The sequence below is a fragment of the Salminus brasiliensis genome, chromosome 7, assembly GCF_030463535.1.
Source record: "Salminus brasiliensis chromosome 7, fSalBra1.hap2, whole genome shotgun sequence".
NCBI classification, from domain to species: domain Eukaryota; kingdom Metazoa; phylum Chordata; class Actinopteri; order Characiformes; family Bryconidae; genus Salminus; species Salminus brasiliensis.
This window is the reverse complement of record NC_132884.1, coordinates 19009181-19024414: the sequence shown is the minus strand read 5'-3', so window position 1 is coordinate 19024414 and position 15234 is coordinate 19009181. Positions and strand designations below refer to the sequence as shown.

At 38.8% G+C, this 15234-nt stretch overlaps 1 pseudogene; it reads left to right on the top strand.

Moving 5' to 3' along the window:
• The first annotated feature begins 13323 nt into the window (after window positions 1-13323).
• Window positions 13324-14770, top strand: LOC140559632 (general transcription factor II-I repeat domain-containing protein 2-like; annotated as a pseudogene).
• Window positions 14771-15234: the final 464 nt, after the last annotated feature.

The following is a 15234-nucleotide window of genomic DNA, read 5'->3' as shown; positions in this document are numbered from 1 at the left end:
AGACAGAAACACAGACGACGGTCAGTGAGACAGAGGACTGTACAGTAACACAGCCAGCTGCTGTAATCCTCGAGCTCTGTGCTCCCTAAGATCAATAAGACAGAGCTGAGAGTAAAGACTATAAAGGAGAGTCGGTCGCTCGACACTCTGAGTCGACTCACGTCTCGAACAGCGGTTCAGAGTCTCGCTCAAAATACCGGAGATCACGTGATCCGAACCGAAGCTTCGTTACGTCACTGAAACGCGATCACGTGTCAAGCCGCGTCAGACCCGAGCGCAACGAGCTGAATATAAACTGAAATATGTACTTAAATAAAATCTAAATGTATAAAATGAGTGAATTTGGTTGACTTTCATTTTCAGAGAAAACAAAACATTAACACAGTTTTTATTTGAACATCAGGTGTTGTTTCCAAACCGACAAAAGAGATAAAAGTCCTTGACAAACCTCCATATTCGAGGGTTTTTAACTGGAGACGACGTGAAATTACCTCCAATAAAACATTAAAAGGAACAATAAGGACTAAATGACAGCAATCGTTTAAAATGTCTACCGCAGTCCAATCTCCAAACACTGGAGAGAGGGGTCTGCCCCGCCCCCTCAACCCCAGACCCGCAGCTCGAGCGGGTTGCCAGGTTGAGGACACTGAACCTGCAGGAACGAGCGCGAGACGAGTTCAATAACTTTTACAATGACAAGCGACGACGAGTCATATTCTGTAAGATGATCAGTAAATATACTCGCTTGATCTGTTTTTATTGTCTGTTCATTATAAACCAGCTCATGAGGATTTTATAGAACTCTGTCAGCTGTTAGCGAGCTAGATGCAGCGCTGCCGGCTTTATCCAGAGCCAAGCTCGTTCTCCTGAACACAAAAAAACACTGCTCCTAAAATCCACTCTGGAGCTGGAATTACTCATTTACACATCCTGACAACATACTGCTCACTTTAACAGATCATATACACACTTTTCTCCGAGTAGTAGCTGCTGTAGACCTCAGTTATGAAGGACCCTCACTGGAGCTTCACCACACAAACCTTCTGGACGCAGGAACATCATCAGGGCTTCCAGCTCTTCAGCTTTCATTGATCACCAGCTCCCTCCATTTCATGTAGTTACTGTTACACATTAGTTTATTTCACATTGTCTTTACCCTGATTTACGTTCATAACATTGTTGTTTGTTGTTCAAATAAAGTCAAATTATTAATGAACAAAGCTGCTGTAACAACAAAGTATGACTTATGAGTTGATGAAAAAGACAAGATGAAAATGAACCATTTTATTAAACAGTTGTATGCATTTCCTGTTTACAGAGAAATAAGGGTTTATAAGGGTAAGTAAGTAACAAAATGGTAATCAGATTGTTTAAAATGGTTATGATCAACATGACTTACAGTATTGATAAGTGAACATTTCATAGTATATCATTAATAAAACCAGAAATGCTGAGATCAGTATACAAGCTCCAATCAGTGCAACGACCTTATTATAAAATAATGCAAAACAAAGTATAGCAACAGATATGAATAAATATAGTACAGAAAAATATATCAAATGGACTTTAAAGGGACTTGAGAGATGTGCAGCTCTTCCTCCAGTGGGAACTGCTGCTCATTAGTCTGTCTGGAACGCTGCACTGTGGAGAAGAACTGAAGTTATTACACAAAAAATGTAGTTATTGTTTTGTGGGCTAGTTCTTCAGCACAATGTGATGTAGAAAAGAAAGGATAGTTTATAGCTGTGGAGCATACGGTCAAGCCTGGGTTTGCTTGAGTTCCTCTATGGTTGGTGCAGGGACGGGTAGAAGCAGGCCAAACCTTCTGGGGTCATCAGGCTGAAGCGACCTTAGTCTGGGTCTTCCCCTGCCAGTCATGAAGCAGCAGCTGTAAGAATCAAATTATAACAAACTGTTTACAAAGACGAGGAGCATATTCCTCATCTGGGCTGTCATCACCTTTTCCTTTTCTTCCTGATCATCTGTTCCCCAATCAAAACTGTGAAATGTGAGATGAGTAAATACTAGGAATCCTACTACAAGTACATTTACTTCTACATTACTACTCAAACAATAATCACGACTTCCTGAAGTCACTGATCTCATGTTCATTCATGTTCAGGTTTTCGTTGTCTTGGACTCTCCTATTCTGAAGACAATATGATGAAGAATTACACACTGTCAGCATAGGTGTGGACTGCAGCTACTATTTTCTCTGTGTCATGTTTAGTAATAAACTATAGTTACCTCTTCTCCAAAGCTTCAGAGACATCCATGGTGCTCTCCAGAGCTTCAATCCCTTCTTCTATAAGTGGTAGATCTTCTCTATAGAGATAAAATTGTTCTGTTTGTGAAAATGTAGGCCACCAATAATACTGTACTTCTGTATTGATATTAGGATCTATAATTCACAATGTGGTCTGAAATCATATTAGTTCAGATCCTGAATACTGACCGGTCTGAAAGTGCTCCACTTGATGGACACCCAATACTGGACAGGGGCAGTCAAATGATGCTTCCTCTGCTGCCTCTTACTAGGGGTGGAGGTGCTTGGACATTCAAAGCTAGAAAGAAAATCCCATAATCAACTTATTTACACAGAAAAGTGAAGATCATTTCACCAAAATATCAAACCTGAGTGATCTCTACTAAAAAGGGCTTTATGGACTCTATTAGATACGACGGATGAACAGCTAGCGTTTGTAGCGAGGAATGGGCAGGAGTAGCATTACTCGATTTGGACGCCAGAGGTTGTTCAACATATAATTACATTCATAAACTCAAAATAAAAAAATGGCAAAAAATGAAAAATGGTAGTAACTACAGTAACTCATCAGAAAGCGCTTCCAGCAGTAAAACTACAGGCAGGATAATCTGATATTGATTAATATTGACGCATGCGCAGTAAGCCTCTATAGGACAGTAGCTGGGCAGCTCTAGTCTGGAGCACTTTAGCTACCTAGCTCTCTCAAACACGCGCTGCCTTCATAACCCAGCTGCACTCGGACCACTGGGTAGAAATGAAGCACTCCAATGTTTAAAGGACTGAAAAAGCCCATCTCTACTAGTGGCTGTAATAAATGATCTAGATGAGGTTAGCTAAACTTAGCTGAAGCTCAGTGCTCACCTGTTCAGGAGGAAATCAGCCAGTTCGTCCGTTTTGAAGTCCTTCTGGGCTCTAAGCTGTCTCCATCTATCAAACGCATCGCCAGTATTTCCTCTGCTTTTACTCCGTCTCTGGTCATGGAGCTTTTTAGACGAATGCCGAGGCTTTTTAGGTTGTGTAACATCTAATGATCCAGGTCCAGGTCGCTTCCTCGCCTCCATGGCTGCAGCACGCTGTGTTTCCTTGCTGTTGTTTTTCCATATCTGGCAACCCGGGGTGTGGCAGTAGGACTGGGGGGTGGGGGAGTGGGGCGATGGGCGGGATAGGAAGCTACAGCACAACCAGAGATCCGCTCCGTACCTGACCCCTCAAAGACCACCATACAGGTAGAAGCACTGCGGTCAAGAAATGCTGGAGCTGAAACCTGTGTGTTTCTTTAATATCTGGAGACACATCCTGATCATTTTATCAGTTAGTGCAGAAAATGTAATACTTAATGACCTTTAACTGATCAAATGGAGGTTTGTGATTTCTACTAGAGTTTAGAAGTCTTCAGCCCTTAAACTCAGGTCTCTAAATGAGTTTAATGAAGTGGACATTTGGAGTCAGATGAACTTCACACTGTGAGGTATGGCTGTGTCTAACAGTCCGACTGTGTGTCACTGTATTAATGCGCCACAGGAGGAGCGCTTTTTTAGGAGACAACAAATGAGTAATATATTGATCCTTTCTGGTAAAAATACATCATCTTACAGATATTCCACAAATAATACTAATTAATAATATAGAGAACTCTAAGTGAAACACTGAGATCTGCAGAAGAACAAGTGACCGAAAGGAACTAGACCAGGCGGCGGATGACTACATTTTGAGGACACGCTGATGAAGTTCAGCTCAATCAGGCTGGAGGGAGAAGGTCCGCTATCAGAGAGAGGAGAGTGAGGCTTTATCACCGGTGGAGGAAACTAGTCTGAATCCCAGCACTTCAATGTATGTAGGCTACAATAATCACTTCCATGATATTAAAATATTCAATAATAAGATAAAGCTCCCATTAGTTTATTGTTGTTGTAGATTGTTAGTTAATTAAGGAGGACGTTGGCAGATCTAGCTAGATAGTTGGGTAGCTCGGCTAATTAGCTGTTAGCTTTCACTGAACTCCAGCTTTCCTTCTCTCACAGTTTATTCAGGTCAGAGAGCTTTTAGACAACAAATCCTCGCCCTTCCATCAGAGTTTTATACGAGTCTCAAAATGTAGATTTAGTCTCCTTCACCAGCACTAACTCTTCTGATGAGTCTGTTTCTGTTCAGCAGTAAGAAGATAGTAAATAAATGAAATTAAAAACATTTAGTTCAGAATAAACTGCTTTAAAACTGGTGCAAAGGAACAAAACCCTGTGATATTGAACTTTTTTTGTGAATAGAGGATAGAGGTAAGCTTTAGTGTTTCAGGATTCTTCGATCTGTACAAAGACATTTAGTTATTTCCAGCATTTTTCTGTATGATGTTGAAACAGTTGTTTCATTGGAGAAATGGTGCTGAGCTGCTAATGCAGGTGAGGGCTCTTCATCTCTGTGAGAGCAGCTGAGCTTGAGGACTAGCTAGCTAACTACCATGTGTTCAGTGAAAGATCAGCATTTTTATTAATGGAAACACAAATAACTAAAGAAAGAAATCAACAGTGAATAGAAAGTCATTTGCATGAAATCATACAGAATTTTCTCTGTGGGGGTATTTAGTTATTTTTACTTACTAAAAAAAATAAAGCAGGATTTCTCAGTCAGGGAGCTGAAGCTCATAGAGGAGGATTTTCTAATAAAAATGTGCCTCAGCTCTTTGTCTACTGGATAAGCTTGACTTTGGGCTTAAGTTATCTTGCTAATCTGAGAAATCCTGCTTTGTGAAATGCCCCCCAGGAGTGGCTAAATGTTTACATAGGATACATCTGATTTTGTTAGATGAACAGAATTACTGGACACATTTGGTTCATTTTGTTGCTCTTGGTGTGCAGGTATCCCACCAATGCAGAGCATGTCCAAGTTGCAAAGCTTTAATGTTGAAGAGCTCTTTCCTGAGGGATGTTGAGGAGAGCGGTTATGTAAGTTTGTTTAAGAATGATTTTATTATGGTTGATCACAGAAGAGTAGTTGGTGTAATATTGGTTGAGATATTTGAGTAATTCTCTTTTTATGGTTGGGACTGATAACTTATGGTATCTTTGATGAAGGAATCATGCGTTGTTGGAGAGGATGCTACGCCTGTGGCCCACATTGAGGTATCTCATTAAAAGTACAGGGAGACACAACCTGATTTGTTGATTGTGAAGGACCACATGAAGAAGACCTTTGAAGACTCTTGGAAGATTCTCAGGGGTAAGTGGAATAAAGTAATGGGAGGTTAAACAGTATAGCCATCAAATGTGATGTGATGAACCAACTTCATATGAATAATTGTGTCTTTTATAGTCTATTAAAATATATTTATGACTGTTCTAGGTTTTTTACTCTTCACTACTGCCTTCATCTCTACACTTTATTGCAACATCATAATGAAGCTTTTGTGTATCTTCTGCTTTTGTCTTACAGTGTATGATGAGGTTGATGCCATCCATCCTGTGATGGTGAACATTTGTCACCGCTTCAGCTGAAACAGTGCTGGGAGTTTTCCTCTAAAGAACTCCTAGGTTATTTTCAAGAGATGCTCAGCAAAAGTGTAAGCACCCCACTTTCATCTCCACCAGCAGACCTACAGAAGTCTCAAACTAACCCCCAAAATATAATACCGCCTAATTCCAAATCCAGTCCGGAGGTATTATCCCTGCTTAGGTAAGATCATGACGGCGATTATCCAAAAACAATTCACAATCACCAAACCAACCACACCAAAATGTCTATTAGAACACAAACAACCACAAGTGAGCTATGCTTAACAAATCTACTACAAAAGTCCATTCTGATTAACCATATACAAACTCAAAAGATACCCCAATGGACCACTACTGTGCCCTAATACAGTGTCACAGTTTATGTCAATTAAAGTCGTCTACATGTAAACTTTGACCATCGAAGTTTCCCACTTCTCAACCTCTCCATTTGAGCAAGTAGCTGGAGTTAAAAGATTTAGCAGTGCTGAGCTGTCATGCATGCAGAAGTGGACTAGATTTGAATAGCAGATAAAACTCGGGAATGGACTGATTTAAGAGGTAGAAGAAGAAAATGCCTGAAAACGGGAGCAAAAAAAAAATTCCCCCAAAATGGGTGGTAAAACGGAAATGCCCTAAAACGCGGGCAAAAAAAGAAAAGAAAACGGTGCCTGAAAACGGGTGTGAAGCCGAACATGCACGAAAACGGCTGTGAAAAAAATACGCGAAAAATGAAAATCCACCCAAATCCGACAAAAGATGAAAAAGTGCAAAAAACGCACAAAAAAAGGGTGAAAACGCTCAAAAAGCATAAAATATACCCCAGATGCATCAAAATGCATCACTCGCATGAAAATTTGAAAAAACTTTTAAAAGGCACAAAAAGTGTAGACCGCGGACCTGACGTGAAAAAAAAGACCCAAAAAATGAAAATCCACTCAAATCTGACAAAAGTTGAAAAAGTGCAAAAAACTCAAAAAATGCACAAAAAAGGGTGAAAACGCTCAAAAAGCATAAAATATGCCCCAGATGCATCAAACTGCATCACTTGCATGAAAATTTGAAAAAACTTTTAAAAGGCACAAAAAGTGTAGACCGCGGACCTGACGTGAAAAAAAAGACCCAAAAAATGAAAATCCACTCAAATCTGACAAAAGTTGAAAAAGTGCTAAAAACTCAAAAAATTTACAAAAAATAGTGAAAACGCTCAAAAAGCATAAAATATGCCCCAGATGCATCAAAATGCATCACTTGCATGACAATTTGAAAAAACTTTTAAAACGGACAAAAAGTGTTGACCGCGGACCTGACGTGAAAAAAAAGACCCAAAAAATGAAAATCCACTCAAATCTGACAAAAGTTGAAAAAGTGCTAAAAACTCAAAAAGCATAAAATATGCCCCAGATGCATCAAAATGCATCACTTGCATGAAAATTTGAAAAAACTTTTAAAAGGCACAAAAAGTGTAGACCTGGCGTGAAAAAAAGGACCCAAAAAATGAAAATCCACCCAAATCTGGCAAAAGTTGAAAAAGTGCTAAAAACACCCAAAAAAGGGTGAAAACGCTCAAAAAGCATAAAATATGCCCCAGATGCATCAAAATGCATCACTTGCATGAAAATTTGAAAAAACTTTTAAAAGGCACAAAAAGTGTAGACCGCGGACCTGACGTGAAACAAAAGATTTTCTCTTGCATGAAAATTTGAAAAAACTTTTAAAACGCACAAAAAATGTAGACCGTGGACCTGACGTGAAAAAAAAGACCCAAAAAATGAAAATCCACTCAAATCTGAGAAAAGTTGAAAAAGTGCTAAAAACTCAAAAAATTTACAAAAAATAGTGAAAACGCTCAAAAAGCATAAAATATGCCCCAGATGCATCAAAATGTATCACTTGCATGAAAATTTGAAAAAACTTTTAAAACGCACAAAAAGTGTAGACCGCGGACCTGACGTGAAAAAAAAGACCCAAAAAATGAAAATCCACTCAAATCTGAGAAAAGTTGAAAAAGTGCTAAAAAGTCTAAAAACGCACAAAAAAGGGTGAAAATGTCCAAAAAGCATAAAATATGCCCCAGATGCATCAAAATGCATCACTCGCATCAAAATGTGAAAAAACTTTTAAAACGCACAAAAAGTGTAGACCGCGAACCTGATGTGAAACAAAAGATTTTCTCTTGCATGAAAATTTGAAAAAACTTTTAAAACGCACAAAAAGTGTAGACCGCGGACCTGACGTGAAAAAAAAGACCCAAAAAATTAAAATCCACTCAAATCTGACAAAAGTTGAAAAAGTGCTAAAAACTCAAAAAACGCACAAAAAAGGGTGAAAATGTTCAAAAAGCATAAAATATGCCCCAGATGCTTCAAAATGCATCACTTGCATGAAAATTTGAGAAAATTTTTAAAAGGCACAAAAAGTGTAGACCGCTGACCTGACGTGAAAAAAAAGACCCAAAAAATTAAAATCCACTCAAATCTGACAAAAGTTGAAAAAGTGCAAAAAACTCTAAAAACGCACAAAAAGCAAAAAATATGCCCCAGATGCATCAAAATGCATCACTTGCATGAAAATTTGAAAAAACTTTTAAAAGGCACAAAAAGTGTAGACCTGACGTGAAAAAAAAGACCCAAAATATGAAAATCCACTCAAATCTAACAAAAGTTGCAGAAGTGCAAAAAATGTTAAAAACGCACAAAAAAGGGTGAAAACGCTCAAAAAGCATAAAATATGCCCCAGATGCATCAAAATCCATCACAACCATGAAAATTTGAAAAAACTTTTAAAAGGCACAAAAAGTGTAGACCGAGGACCTGACGTGAAAAAAAGACCCAAAAAATGAAAATCCACTCAAAACTGACAAAAGTTGAAAAAGTGCTAAAAACTCTAAAAACGCACAAAAAAGGGTGAAAACGCTCAAAAAGCATAAAATATGCCCCAGATGCATCAAAATCCATCACAACCATGAAAATTTGAAAAAACTTTTAAAAGGCACAAAAAGTGTAGACCGAGGACCTGACGTGAAAAAAAGACCCAAAAAATGAAAATCCACTCAAATCTGACAAAAGTTGAAAAAGTGCTAAAAACTAAAAAAATGCACAAAAAAGGGTGAAAATGCACAAAAAGCATAAAATATGCCCCAGATGCATCAAAATGCATCACTTGCATGAAAATTTGAAAAAACTTTTAAAACGCACAAAAAGTGTAGACCGTGGACCTAACGTAAAAAAAAAAAGACCCAAAAAATGAAAATCCACTCAAATCTAACAAAAGTTGAAAAAGTGCTAAAAACTCAAAAAATTTACAAAAAAGAGTGAAAACGCTCAAAAAGCATAAAATATGCCCCAGATGCATCAAAATGCATCACTTGCATGAAAATTTGAAAAAACTTTTAAAACGCACAACAAGTGTAGACCGTGGACCTGACGTAAAAAAAAGACCCAAAAAATGAAAATCCACCGAAATCTGACAAAAGTTGAAAAAGTGCTAAAAACTTTAAAAATGCACAAAAAAGGGTGAAAACGCTCAAAAAGCATAAAATATGCCCCAGATGCATCAAAATGCATCACTTGCATGAAAATTTGAAAAAACTTTTAAAAGGCACAAAAAGGGTAGACCGCGGACCTGACGTGAAAAAAAAGACCCAAAAAATGGAAATCCACTCAAATCCGCCAAAAGTTGAAAAAGTACAAAAAACTCTAAAAACGCACAAAAAAGGGTGAAAACGCTCAAAAAGCATAAAATATGCCCCAGATGCATCAAAATGCATCACTTGCATGAAAATTTGAAAAAACTTTTAAAACGCACAAAAAGTGTAGACCTCGGATCTGACGTGAAAAAAAAGACCCAAAAAATAAAAATCCACTCAAATCTGACAAAAGTTGAAAAAGTTCTAAAAACTCTAAAAACGCACAAAAAAGGGTGAAAACGCTCAAAAAGCATAAAATATGCCCCAGATGCATCAAAATGCATCACTTGCATGAAAATTTGAAAAAACTTTTAAAAGGCACAAAAAGTGTAGACCGCTGACCTGACGTGAAAAAAAAGACCCAAAATATGAAAATCCACTCAAATCTGACAAAAGTTGCAGAAGTGCAAAAAATGTTAAAAACGCACAAAAAATGGTGAAAACGTTCAAAAAGCATAAAATATGCCCCAGATGCATCAAAATGCATCACTTGCATGAAAATTTGAAAAAACTTTTAAAACGCACAAAAAGTGTAGACCGTGGACCTGACCTAAAAAAAAAGACCCAAAAAATGAAAATCCACTCAAATCTGACAAAAGATGAAAAAGTGCTAAAAACTCTAAAAAAGCACAAAAAAGAGTGAAAACGCTCAAAAAGCATAAAATATGCCCCAGATGCATCAAAATGCATCACTAGCATGAAAATTTGAAAAAACTTTTAAAACGCACAAAAAGTGTAGACCGTGGACCTGACGTAAAAAAAAAGACCCAAAAAATGAAAATCCGCTCAAATCTGACAAAAGTTGAAAATGTGCAAAAAACTCTAAAAACGCACAAAAAAGGGTGAAAACGCTCAAAAAGCATAAAATATGCCCCAGATGCATCAAAATGCATGACTTGCATGAGAACTGAAAAAAACTTTTAAAACGTACAAAAAGTGTAGACCTCGGATCTGACTTGAAAAAAAAGACCTAAAAAATAAAAATCCACCGAAATCTGACAAAAGTTGAAAAAGTGCTAAAAACTTTAAAAATGCACAAAAAAGGGTGAAAACGCTCAAAAAGCATAAAATATGCCCCAGATGCATCAAAATGCATCACTTGCATGAAAATTTGAAAAAACTTTTAAAAGGCACAAAAAGTGTAGACCGTGGACCTGACGTAAAAAAAAGACCCAAAAAATGAAAATCCACTCAAATCTGACAAAAGATGAAAAACTGCAAAAAACTCTAAAAACGCACAAAAAAGGGTGAAAATGCTCAAAAAGCATAAAATATGCCCCAGATGCATCAAAATGCATCACTTGCATGAAAATTTTAAAAAACTTTTAAAATGCACAAAAAGTGTAGACCGCGGACCTGACGTGAAAAAAAAGACCCAAAAAATGAAAATCCTCCCAAATCTGATAAAAGTTGAAAAAGTGCTAAAAACTCTAAAAACTCCCAAAAAAGGGTGAAAACGCTCAAAAAGCATAAAATATGCCCCAGATGCATCAAAATGCATCACTTGCATGAAAATTTGAAAAAACTTTTAAAACGCACAAGAAGTGTAGACTGCGGACCTGACGTGAAAAAAAGACCCAAAAAATGAAAATCCGCTCAAATCTGAAAAAAGTTGAAAATGTGCAAAAAATTCTAAAAACGCACAAAAAAGGGTGAAAACGTTCAAAAAGCATAAAATATGCCCCAGATGCATCAAAATGCATCACTAGCATGAAAATTTGAAAAAAACTTTTAAAACGCACAAAAAGTGTAGACCGCGGACCTGACGTGAAAAAAAAGACCCAAAAAATGAAAATCCACTCAAATCTGACAAAAGTTGAAAAAGTTCTAAAAATTCTAAAAACGCACAAAAAAGGGTGAAAACGTTCAAAAAGCATAAAATATGCCCCAGATGCATCAAAATGCATCACTAGCATGAAAATTTGAAAAAACTTTTAAAACGCACAAAAAGTGTAGACCGTGGACCTGACGTAAAAAAAAAGACCCAAAAAATGAAAATCCGCTCAAATCTGACAAAAGTTGAAAATGTGCAAAAAACTCTAAAAACGCACAAAAAGGGTAAAAACTCACAAAAAGCATAAAATATGCCCCAGATGCATCAAAATGCATCACTTGCATGAAAATTTGAAAAAACTTTTAAAACGCACAAAAAGTGTAGACCGTGGACCTGACGTAAAAAAATGACCCAAAAAATGAAAATCCACTGAAATCTGACAAAAGTTGAAAAAGTTCTAAAAACGCACAAAAAAGGGTGAAAACGCACAAAAAGTGTAGACCGCGGACCTCCACAGCGGACACTGAACTCCACAGCGGTACTGGCAAAATGTTTTTGAAGCTCAGACTTACTGCAGGAGGAACTACACTGATCTAGTCAGGCATCAGAGATCAGTACCAGAATGAAGAAGTGAAGATTAAAGGGATGACCAGCATCACTTCTTTCTGGATCTGCCTGCTGCGTGATGACTGGGAGTGGACTGATGTAGGACCCTCTGCTTACAGAAACTGGGGGGGTTTTCAACCTTAATCATCACCATTACTAAACTGTACACAGCTGAGAAATGGGAAATAGGAAACAGTGCCATGCAGTAATGCTGTTTCTGCTGCTCTGTGCTACAACAGTAAGTCCTGCCTTCACACACACTCTACATCTCTCAGCAGTGTCAAGTACCATCAATATAACACACCTTACCTAATTCAGTGTCTCTGATCTCACTGTAAAACTCACTGTCTTTTCTGTCTCTATCAGTGTCTGTAAATGTCAGTGCTGACTGTATTAGAGGGGGGAGCGCTCTGGACTACAGTAAGAAAGGTAACAGGACTGGTCAATATTGTAGAAGTTATTACTGAATATTAAAGAACAACATCAAGTTAATATGTTATGTATGTGGAAGACACCACTGCACTGATTAATCTGACTGGTATTGGTTCTGCCTGGACTGGTCTGTACTGGAATCAGTCCAGTACTAAATGGTCTAGTGGTGATGAAGCTACATTCAGTGCTCTGACAGGAGACTGTGGGTCAGAGCTGTGCTGTGCTGCTATGAAGGCTGATGTTTTTTGGGAAAGTCTTCAGTGCACAGAGAAAAGGAATTTCATGTGTTATAAACAAGGTAAAAACTGACTTAACAGAAAAGCTAGCACACGCTTTTATTACCTCAAGGCTAGATTACTGTAATGCACTTCTGTCAGGTTGTTCCAGCAGGAACGTCAATAAATTTCAGCTGGTTCAAAATGCTGCAGCCAGGGTCCTTACTAAAACTAGAACATTTCACTATATCAGTCCAGTTCTATCAGCACTTCATTGGCTCCCAGTTAAATTCCGCATTGAATACAAAATTCTTCTGTTAACATATAAATCCCTACATGGCCTCGCTCCTGAGTACCTACGGGACCATACTACATATTACGAACCATCAAGATTACTTAGATGTCAGGATGCTGGACTCGCTTACTCGTTCCCAAAATTCAGAAAACCTCAGCAGGGGAAGAGCCTTTTCTTATAAAGCCCCCCAACTCTGGAATAACCTTCCAGATAATGTTTGGGACTCAGACACAGTCTCAATCTTTAACTCTAGTCTGAAAACTTATCTGTTTAGTTTAGCTTTTGGTAATTAATGTTTCCCTTTAGATCACGTGTCAAACTCGTGGCCCGCCGTGTCATTTGTTGTGGCCCGCAAGATCTTAAAAGATCTGCTTAATGCTGTCGCTTCACGGGTAACATAATTGGCATGAATTGTGGGAAATGGAGTTTATTGTCAATGCATGCTTTTAGACTAATTCTAAAGCGTGCATTGACCTTAAAGTACATGTCCCCACAATGCATGCAGATTATGCTTTTTTCAACAAGTGGAATTACAGCTACAATAAGCTACAAATATGATCCCAAAATGTCCAGGAAAAGAAAAATTGATGCAGATGGAAGACCGTTTCAAGAGGGATGGGAAGGCGAATACATGTTTGTGCTTCAAGGAGAAAAAACGGTATGTCTTTTGTGTTATGAGACGGTGGCAGTTGTCAAGGAGTACAATTTACGTCGGCACTTTGGCATACTTAGCTCCGTGTTTGGGATCAAAGTTAGCCTTCAAAAAAGCAACAAATTGTACAAGAATTAAAAGGCAAATTGCGATCGCAGCAGAATATGTTCACAAGAGCTACGGCCCAAAACGACGCAGCAGTGAAAGCTAGCTTTATTGTAGCTGAAGTCTTTTTCAGAGGGTGCATTTTTGAAGCAGTGTATGCTGAAGGTCTGTGAGCAGGTGTGTCCCGACCAGATACAGACATTTAAAAATGTCAGTTTATCAAGAAACACCATCGCGGAGCGAATTAAGGAACTCGCAGGAAACCTGGCAACACAGCTGGCCGCAGAGAGGCGCAACTACCAAACCTTTTCATTAGCGCTTGATGAAAGCACAGATAGCACGGATACAGCGCAGCTATCCATTTTCATTAGAGGCGTGAAGTCGGACCTCTCTGTCACTGAGGAGCTGTTGGATATAGCTGCCATGCATGGGACCACAACGGGATGGGACATTTTCGATGCGGTGGAGAAGTCCTTAAATAAAAATGCATTGCCCTGGGAAAATTTGGTTGGATTAACCACAGACGGCGCACCTGCAATGTGTGGAGGAAAATTGGGCTTGGTTGGACTAATGAAAGAGAAAATGCAGAAGAGTAACTGTCACGCGCACCTTATAACTTATCATTGCATTATCCATCAAGAGGCTTTGTGTGGGAAGGTGCTGGGGATGGATGATATAGTAACCACTGTCATGAACACAGTGAACTTCATTCGGGCGCGTGGCCTGAATCACCGTCAGTCCAGCTGTTCTTGCAGGAGATGGGCTCGGAGCACGGAGACGTGCCGTACCATACGGAGGTGCGGTGGCTGAGTAGGGGCAAAGTCCACAAATGATTTTTTGAGCTTAGGAAGGCATTGCTCTTTTCATGCTGGGTAAAGGAAAACCCATGTCCGAACTGTCAGTTCCAAACTGGCTGTGTGACTTTGCGGTGTTGGGCGACATTACCGAACATCTTGCCCAACTGAATCAGAAGCTTCAGGGACGCAAACAAGTCATCACGCAGATGTCCGACATGATCACTGCTTTCCAGCGTAAACTTGATCTATGGATGTGCCAGGTGAAGCAGGACAATCTTGCCCACTTTCCTGTTTGTCAGAGCATCTCAGCCTCATTTCCCGGCAGTTTTTCATGTGCTCAGTTGGCTACCAAACTGAACCGGTTAATGAATGAGTTTGATCGGCGCTTCTGTGACTTTAGAGCCCAGCAGTCAGGCTTTGCCAGCTTTGCCAATCTCAGCACCTTCAGATGGAGCTAATCGAGCTTCAAAGTGATCGTTGCCTAAGAGCAGAGTTCCAGGATGCTGCTTTTAGCAGACTTTTACTGTCTGCTTCCCCCTGATTTGATGCCACAGCTTCAACTTCATGCTGCCTGTGTTTTGTCCATGTTTGGGAGCATCTATCTGTGCGAACAGATGTTTTCAATGATGAATCTCAACAAAAACAAGCACAGATCACAGTTTTATGTTTATTATTTTCAGAACATGATCAATGGATGAGGATGGTGGAGAGGAGGTCCACTTGGTGTGTTCAAGGACAGGCAGCATCTCCTAATCAACTCCACCTAAAAACTTGACCAATATAGTGAACTGAGACAACCCTGTTTAGCACATATACTACTTTATATGTGAAGCAGTGTATTTAGTGTTTACACAGGTTTATGTGTTTTTGCAGACAAATGTTTACTGTAATCAAACCATCTGTCATTAAGTGTATGTATGAC